Here is a 9,825-nt window from a genome sequence, read left to right as displayed (position 1 = left end):
TTCTCTAAGACAGACCATATCCTGGGTCATCAAACAAATGTCAACAATTTTAAAATGTGAAATCATACAGACTAAAAATCAGTAACAGAAAGGCAACAGGAAAATCTCTGAACACATGGAAATAAAACACACTTCTAAATAATCCATGGACCAAAGAGGAGTCGCAAAGAAAAATTTTAAAAAACATATAGAAATGAAAGAAAATGAAAAGACAGCACATAAAAATATGTGGGATGCTGCTGAAGTAGTACTTACAGGAAAATTTATGGCACTGAAATGGGAAAAGATCTCAATAATCTAAGTGCCTACTTCAAAAAACTAGAAAAAAGAACAAAATGAAACCAAAGCAAGCAGAAGAATGGAAATAATAAAGATAAGAATAGAAATCAATGAGATTGAAAATAGGAAAACAATAGAGAAAATCAATTAAAAATGAACAAAAAAATGTATAAGATTTTTGCTTGACTGACAAAAAAAAAAGAGAGAAACAAATTACCAATATTAGGAATGAAATAGTGGACATCATTAAAGATTCTGCAGCAATTAAAAAGATAATTTTAGAAGAAAACATAGGATTAATGCCCTAGCTTTTAACAATGGATTCTTAGATGTGACACCAAGAGCACAAGCAACAAAAGACAAAATAGGTAAATTGAACTTCATCAAAATTAAAAACATTTGTGCATCAAATAACTTTATCAACAAAAGGAAGAGAAAACTTACAGACTGAGAGAAATCTGGGGGGAATAATATATCTGCTAAGGGTTTAATATTCAGAATGTATAAAGAATTCCTAAAATTTACCAAGAAAACGACTCAATCAAAAGTGGGCAGAAGATCGGAACAGGCATTTCACCAGAGAAGAAATACCAACGGCCAACAAGCACATGAAAAGATGCTCAACATCAAAAGTCATTAAGGAAATGCAAATCAAAACCACAATAAGGTATTAATTTACCCCCATTAGAAAAGCTATGATAAAAAGAAAACAGTAAGTGTTGTCGAGGATATGGAAAATTTGGAACCCTCACCATTGCTGGTTAAAGTGTAAAACGGTACAGCCCCTGTGAAAAACAGTTTATCAGTTACTCAAAAAATTACCACACGATCCAGCAATTCTACTCCTAGTAGTATATACCCAAAACAATGGAAAGGAGGAAGGTAAACAAATACTTATACCCAATGTTCACTGCAGCACTATTCACAATACCTAAAAGGCAGAAAAAGCCTAAATGTCCATCAACAGATGAATAAACAAAATGTGGTACATACATACGATGGTATATTACTCAGCCATAAAGAGAAATGAAGTCCTGATACACGTTACATGGATGAACCCTGAAAACATGCTAAGTGAAATAAGTCACAAAAGGATAAATATCGTAGGATCCCATTTATATGAAATATCTAGAACTGGCAAGTATATAGAGACCAGAGTTTATTAGTGGTTACCAGGGACAGAAGGGAGGGAGAGGCAAAGGAAGACTCACTGCTTAGGGGACAATGAGCTTCTGCTTAGGGTGATGGAAACATATGGAAATAGATATTGGTGATGATTGAACAACATGATGAATGTAATTAATGTCACTGAATTGTACCTATAAAAAATGTTGAAATGGCAAATGTTTTGTTGCACATGTATTTACCACATTTAAAAAAGAGAAAAGAAACATCAACCAGAGTTAATGAATAAGTTCAGCAAGGTTGCATGCGACAAAATCAATATACAAAATTAAATTGTTATTTCTTACACAGTGAACTTGAAAATGATATAAAGAAAATAACTCCATTTATATTAGCATCAAAAAGAATAAGATACTTAGGAATAAATTTAACAAAAGAGATGTAATACTTGTGCACTGAAAACTATGAAATATTGAAAGAAATTAAAGAAGGCCTAGGGTCACTATGAGTCGGAATCAACTTCACGGCAACAGGGATTTTTCTTTAATATATATATATAGAGGGGGAGCCCTGGTGTCACAGTGGTTAAGCACTCAGCTGCCAACCAAAAGGTTGGCAGTTCAAACCCACCAGCAGCTCCACAAGAGAAAGATGTGGCAATCTGCTTTGGTAAAGATTACAGCCTTGGAAATCCTATGGGGCAGTTCTACTCTGTCCTATAGGGTTGCTATCAGTCGGAATCAACTCGACAGCAACAGGTATATAAATGGAAAGACATCCAGTGTTCATGGATTGGAAAATTTAATATTGTTAAAATGACTATAATCCCCTAAATTTATCTACAGGTTCAACATAATCCATATAAAAATGCCAGCTGCCTTTTTTGCAGAAATTGACAAGGTGATCCTAAAATTCATATGGAATTGCTAGGGATCCAGAATACCCAAAACAATCTTGAAACAACAAAGCTGGAGGACGTACACTTCCCAGTTTCGAAATTTACTACAAAGCTACAGAAATCAGGACAATGTAGTACTTGGCACAAGGATGATGCTGCTGTTCGTTGCTGTCGAGTCAATTATGACTCATGGTGACTCCAAGTATGCAGAGAAGAACTGCTCCACAGGGTTTTCAAGGCTACAACCTCTTGGAAGCAGACTGCCAGGCCTATTTTCCGGGGTGCCTCTGGGGCTTGAACAGCCAACCTCTCAGCTGGTAGTGGAGCACTTAATCATTTGCAACATAGAGACCAAGGAATAGAATTTAGAGTCCAGAAATAAACCGTTACATGGATAGCCAACTGATTTTTTACAAGGGTGACAAGATTATGCAATGGAGAAAGAATAGTCTTTTCAACAGATGGTGCTGACAAATGGGTATCTACATGCACAGGAAAAAAGTTATACCCTTACCTCAACCACATGCAGAAATTAACTATAAAAGGATCAAAGACCTAAAAGAGCGAAGAAAATGGAGAAGTAAATCTTTATGACCTTGGATAAGGCAAAGCCTTCTGAGACTAAAAGCACAAACAAGAAAATAAGTAAATAAATGTTTGATTTCAGCAAAATTAAAAACTTTTGTGCTTCAAAGGACAGCATCAAGAAAGTGAAGAAAATGCACAGAATGGGAGAAAATACTTGCAAATCCTATTTATGATAAGGGACTGGTATCTAGAATATACAAATAACTTTTACAACTCAATAATAAAGTGACAAATAACCCAATTTAAAAATTGGCACAGGATCTTCATAAACATTTCTCCAAAGAAGATATACAGATGGCCAATAAGCACATGAAAAAATGCTCAACATCATTAGTCATCCCGGAAATACAAATCAAAACTACACGACACTCCCGGAGGTCACCTTTCAGCCAAATAATACATTGGCCTATAAAATAAACAATAACACCCTTGAGGAATGTGCTCCTTAGAATAATCAACTACATGAAACCAAACAGGCAACATTTGCCCAAAAGCAAAGATGAGAAGGCAAGGAAAAGCAAAGATGAGAAGGCAAGGAAGGGCAGAGAAACTGGAGGGATGGAAACAAGGAAGGCAGGGTGGAAATGGAGAGAGTGCTGACACATTGCTGGGATAGCAACCAATGTCATGGAACAATATGTGCATGAATTGTTGAATGGGAGACTAATTTGCTGTGTAAACTATTACCTAAAACACAGTAAAATGTTCAAAAAAAAAAACCCCCCCACAAGATACCACTTCACACCCACTAAGACAGCTAGGATCGAAAGACAGACAATATCAAGTGTTGACATACACTGATGGTGGGGAAAAAACCCCAAAGTCCAACAAGTGATGAATGGATAAACAAAATGTGGTAGATCCATACAATGAACTATTATTCAGCCATAAAAAGGAATGGTATACTCATATAACTACTGATACAAGCTACAACATGTATGAACCTTGAAAATAAAAGTAAAAAAAGGCAGTCACAAAATGCCACATACATCATTCCATTTTTAGGAAATGTCTAGAATTGGCAAACCCATAGAGACAGAAAGTTTATTAACGGCTACCAGGGGCTGGAAGGAGGGAGGAATGGGGAATGATGGCTAACGGATACAGAGCTTCTTTTTGTGGTGATTAAAATGTTATAAAATTGGTTATGGTGATGGCTACAGAACTCTGATAACAGGCTAAAAATCACTGAACTATACACTTTAAATGGGTGAATTGTATGGTATGTGAGTTATATCACAATAAAACTGTTTATGAAAAACTATATGGTACCTGGAGATTTGCTTCAAAATAATATGGAAGACCTAAGCCTCTACATAGTAGAGAGTTCCTCGGTAGTGCAAATGGTTAACACGCTCAGCTGCTAACTGTAAAGGTTGGAGGTTCAAGTCCATGTAGAAGTGCCTCAGAAGAAAGGCCAGGCAATCAACTTCTAAAAAATCAGCCATTAAAAACACTATGGACCACAGTTCTCCTCTGACACACATGGGGTCACGATGGCTTGGAATCAACTTGATGGCAACTGGGTTTTTTGTTTTGTTTTTTTCTTTAATAAATATAGTAAAGATATCAATTCTCCCCAAACTGAACTATAGGTTTAATGAAATTCCTATTAAAATCTCAACAAGATATTTTTGTAGATACAGACAAGCTTATTCTAAAATTTACATAAAACGGCAAAGGGACTAGAATAGCTAAAAGAATCTTGACAAAGAAGAATGAAGTGGGTAATAATCAAGATACTGTGGTACTGGCAGAGGGACGGATAAACAAAGAGCAATGGAACAAAACCGAGAACCCAAAAACAGACCAACATAAATATGCTAACCTGATTCTGTCTTCAAACTTTGAAGGTATTACTGTACTGTGTCTTCCATCAATTGCTCTCCATCCATTTCTCTTAAACTGACTCCAACCAGGCTTTTACACCCTTTCCTCCACTGACGTACTACTAATAATGACATGCAACTTGTTTAATCTAGTTAGCAATTAAAAGAAAAAATTTACTGTTGTATAACACATATACAATTTACCATTTTAACCATTTTTAAGTATTCAATTCACTGGCATAAATTATATTCACAATATTATACAATCATCATCACTATCTATTTCCAAAACTTTTCATTACCCCAAACAGAAACTCTGTACTCATTAAGCAATAACTTCCCTGTCTCCAACACCTGGTCATCACGAATCTACATTCTGTCTCTATGTATTTGCCAATTCTGGATATTTCATACAATACTTGTCTTCTTGTGTCTGACTTATTTCACTTAGCATAATGTTTTCAGGGTTCATCCATGTCATTCAGTGTATCAGAACTTCATTTTTCTTTACAGTTGAATAACACTCCATGTATGGATATACTTAATTTTGTTTATCCATTCATCTGTTGATGGACACTAGACTTGTTTCCACTTTTTAGCTATTGTGAATAATGCTGAAATGAACATTGGTGTACAAGTATCTGAGTCTCAGCTTTCAAGTCTTTAGGGTATATACCCAGGAGTAGAACTGCTGGGTCATATGGCCATTCTACGTTTAACTTTTTGAGGAACCAGCAAACTATTTTCCACAGTAGCTATACCATTTTACATTCCCACCTGCAATGGACGAGGGTTCCAATTTCTCTACATCCTCACCAACACTTGTTTTCCATTCTTCTGATAATAGCCATCCTAGTAGAGGTGAAGTAGTATCTCATGGTTTTGATCTGTATTTCCCTAATGACCAATGAAAGAGCCCTGGTGGTGCAGTGGTAAAGTGCTCAGCTGCTAACCAAAAGGTTGGTGGTACAAACCCACCAGCCACTCTGTAGGAGAAAGAGGTGGCAGTAAATCTGCTTCCACAAAGATTTACAGCCTTGGAAACCTTATGGGGCAGTTCTACTCTGCCCTATTGGTCACTATGCGTCGGAATCAACTTGATGGCAGTGGGTTTGGTTTGGGAATGACCAATGACTGCTGAGCATCTTTTCATGTACTTATTAGCCATTTGTATATGTTTTTTTGGAGAAATGTCTATTTAAGTCTTTTGCCCATTTTTAAATTGGATTATCTTTTTGTTTTTGTCAAGCGATTTTTGACAAAGGGACAAAAACAACTTAATAGAAGAACAATAATCTTTTAACAAATAGTGCTGGAACAACTGGACACTCACAGGCAAGAAAAAGAATCTTGAACTAAACCTCACAACCATATACAAAAATTAATTCAAAAGGGATTATGAATTTAAATGTAAAATGTAAAACTAAAGACCCTGTTAAGGAGATTGAAAACATAAGCTACAAACTGAGAGTAAATGTTTGTAAACCATATATCTGACAAAGTCTTATACCTAGACTGTATAAAGAACTCTCAGAACTCAACAGTAAAAAAACAAATATTCTGATCAGAAAATGAGCAAAAAAACAGAGATTTCCCCCCCAAGAAGAGATACAGAGGGCAAACAAGCACATGAAAAGATGTTCCAGATCATTAATCATTAAGCAACCACAAGTTAAAACTACAATGAGATGTCACTACATACCTATTAAAACAGCTAAAACAAAAAAACGACAATACCAAATGCTGGCAAGGATGCAGAGAAACTGGATCTCTCATACATTGCTGATGAGAATGTAAAATGGTACTGCCATTCTGGAAAATAGTTTGAAAATTTCCTATAAAACTAAATGTGCAGGCCCCCGGACAACCTGCTAACTCAGTACTGAAGCCACTCCCGAAGCCCATTTTTCAAAGATTACACAGGCCTATAAAACAAACAATAACACACGTGAGGAATGTGGTCCTTAGTTCAATCAAATATAGGAGACCAAACAGGCAGCTCCTGCCCAAAAGCAAGATGAGAAGGCAGGAACGGACAGAAAAACTGGACAAGTGGACACAGTGAATCTGAGATGGAAAAGGGGAGAGTGCTGACACACTGTGTGGGGATTGCAACCAATGTTACAAAACGATTTGTGTATAAATTGTTGAATGAGAAACTAATCTGCACTACAAACTTTCACCTTCAGCACAAAAAAATTAAATAAATAAATGTGCACTTGCCAGACAGCCTAGCAATTGTACTCCTGGGCATTCATCCTAGAGAAATGAAAACTTGTATTTACAAAAAAATCCTGTATGTGAATGTTCGTAGCAGCTTTAGTCGTAATTGCAAAATACTGGAAACAACCTAAATGACCTTCAATAGGTTATTAAACAACTCTAGTTACATACTGTATTATATATACCATTCTTGAAGTGACAAAACTACAGAGCTAGAGAACAGATGAGTGGTTTCCAGCTGACGGGGGGGAGGGGTTGGAGTGCAAATATAAAGGGGTAGCAGGAGGGAGTTCCCTGGCAGTGATGAACAGTCCTGTATCTTTACTGTGGTGGTGTTTACGTGAATTTACACGTGGGACAAAACTACAGAGAACCGTATACACATATGTACACGAATTTAAGTTTTAAAAAAGGATGAAAACTGAGTAAGTTCTGTACTCTAGTTAATAGTAATGTACTATGGCCAATTACCTCGTTTTGATGTCTCACTAGAGCTTTCCGTCACTGGGGGAAGCTGGGTGAATGATACACGGAACTGTTGTACTGTTTCTGCAACTTTCTTTGAGTCTATAATTATTTCAAAATAAAAAGTTAAAAAAAATGAGAGGGGAGAAAGTCGGTAGAGGTACAGATGAAAAAGGACTGGCTATTAATTGCTAACTGTTGAAACTAGGTCATGGGTACACAGGGGTTCATAATACTATTCTATTTTTTATCTATTTAAATTTTCACATAATAAAAGGTTAATGAAAATATAAGCTGCATAAACAATATTAACAGCAGTTTCTTTATTTTTATTTTTGCTAATATGCATCTTTAAAATCTTTCTATAAAATAAACATAAGTTTCTTATATGAAACAATTTCTAAAGAAATCTTCGCTTATACCATCTTTTGTCCTCACTGTTTACACATTTAAAAAACAAAGTTAACACTATAGAAAACTTAAAAACATAAAAAGAAACCCATTGATACTGCCTCCTCTGATAATATACTGCCCACGTACTTTCAAAACATTTCATGTAAATACCCAATGTATATACTTCACCTGCAAGCTCAAAACTTCAGCCACAAAAATTTATGGAGCACAGTACTACTATGAATCAACTCACTACCAACTGGTACTGGTGATTCTTTGTTATGAGGGGCTGTCCTGGACATTGTAGGATGTTTTGCATCTGCCCACTGGATGCCAGTAAACCCTCCAGCATGGCAACCAAAAATGTCTCCAGATTACCAAAATTATCCCTGGGCGAGAACCACCTCATCAGATTAAACATTTCCACCGTTCTTTGGAGATGGGGAGGAGAAAGAAAAGTGGTTTTTGTTTTTGTGATATAGGAGGAAAGACATAAAAAAGGTTAGGAATGTGTTATGACAAAACAAAAAGGTTCAACTGCAACTCATATACTATCAAAAGAAAAGGTATTCTTTTATATGTGGTCTACCGAAAAACATTTTAACCAGATACTGTCGTGTGTGGCTAGCACAGCAATCAAGTTGAGGGGAAAATCCACAGCATCCATATCTTGTTAATAAGCATCCTAAAGATTTTAGCAGAGATTAATTAAATTAAATTAACATAATTCTTCTCCCTAGCATGTGTGAGGAAGCTAAACATTTTCAAATTACCTGTTATTCCCTTACCACTGAAAAATAGCCACATAAAAAACACATCCACCCAGTTAAATATCGTAAGCATCTGTTTTAATCGAGTGTAAATGTGCTACAAATCGCATTAAAAGTAACATTGTGAGAATCCTCTAGTCCTTTCTATTTGCAAAGGAAGGGGAAAACATCCAGCGTGGAGAAACTACATTTAAACCTTACAACAAAAAATTAAAACATTCAGACATTCATTTTCTGGCTGATTATAAAATCAACTCAGCCATATTTTCCACCAAACAGACAAATACCCAGTTTCCTTAGTCTATTCTTGGACAGGTCACCAGACTGGGAATAATAGACCGATAGTCTATTCTCAGCTGCAAAACAGACTTGTAATCTCAAATTATTCACTCAGGTTAAGGCTCTACACCCATATCATGCTGACAATACTGAAAATCTGCCCAGAAACAAGCACGGAGAAACCCAGGACCTCCTCCTGCACCCAAAGGACAACTGGCAGCGTATTTTTAGATTTATAAAATTTATAAAATCTAAAACGCTGAATAGATTTTATTTATAGCAACATTTTAACATACTTGAAATTTCGAAACTTTACCATTGCCCTCTATAAATAAGAAACGCTCCGTGTTTAATCACACCATGTCCAATTCTGCAAAATTCTACATGCAAACTAAACAAAGATAATTATTAAGTGAAACAAAACAAAAAAGCTGTTTTAAATCCAAGCTGTTGGTTTAAGGTTCAACTTTTGCATTTCCTAACTCTTTTAGTCTACTACTCAAGTAGTTCTTTCCTAGCACTGTAGGAACGTGCTCTGCAAAGTCTGGAGAGTAGAAGTTTGCCCCATAGACTAATTTTGAAAAGGCCTTAAGATTGTCCTTTACACTCAACATGCAGGTTTTACTAGGGCAACCAACATAAGAATACAAGCGTACACTTTTTACTGTTGATACCAAGTAAAACAATATCTAGTAAACCAAGCTACCCGTCTGACCTTTCCGCACACCATAAAACTGTGACTACAGGGCAGTCCAACAGCAGTCCGAGAAAACAGCGTTAGGAGGGAAAGTGCGGGGGGGTGTCAATTAACGTGTGGCGGCCCCCGCTGTCACGCAGACACTTGTTAGCCGCCGAGAATCCACTCAAAGTTTCCCATCTCAATGGGGGAACCGGCACTGACTCTGCGCCGGTGGAGCCCGACCCGGAAGACGCGGTGTCTGGACGGCCCGGCCGCGCGCGGCCCCGGGCCCCACTG

The 9,825-nt window shown here is 36.7% G+C and overlaps 1 protein-coding gene across 6 annotated transcripts in view; it reads right to left on the bottom strand.

Annotated features, from left to right (window-relative positions):
- The window catches only part of ZNF148 (zinc finger protein 148), a 145,684-nt gene that overhangs the window by 118,972 nt on the left and 16,887 nt on the right, over window positions 1-9,825 (bottom strand). The window contains exon 2 of one of the 6 annotated variants that reach the window (XM_023728781.1): window positions 7,414-7,509. The exons of 2 other annotated variants lie outside the window; for them this stretch is intronic. The gene's annotated coding sequence lies outside the window, so the exon portion shown is untranslated. Of the gene's footprint in view, window positions 1-4,718; window positions 5,239-7,413; window positions 9,610-9,825 lie in introns of those variants that run through there. 3 more of the 6 variants (XM_023728782.1, XM_023728779.1, XM_023728780.1) reach the window with 3 other exon arrangements.

Source organism: Trichechus manatus, unplaced genomic scaffold (genome assembly GCF_000243295.1).
Source record: "Trichechus manatus latirostris isolate Lorelei unplaced genomic scaffold, TriManLat1.0 scaffold00026, whole genome shotgun sequence".
Classification (NCBI taxonomy): Eukaryota; Metazoa; Chordata; class Mammalia; order Sirenia; family Trichechidae; genus Trichechus; species Trichechus manatus.
This window is presented reverse-complemented; position numbering and strand designations above follow the sequence as displayed.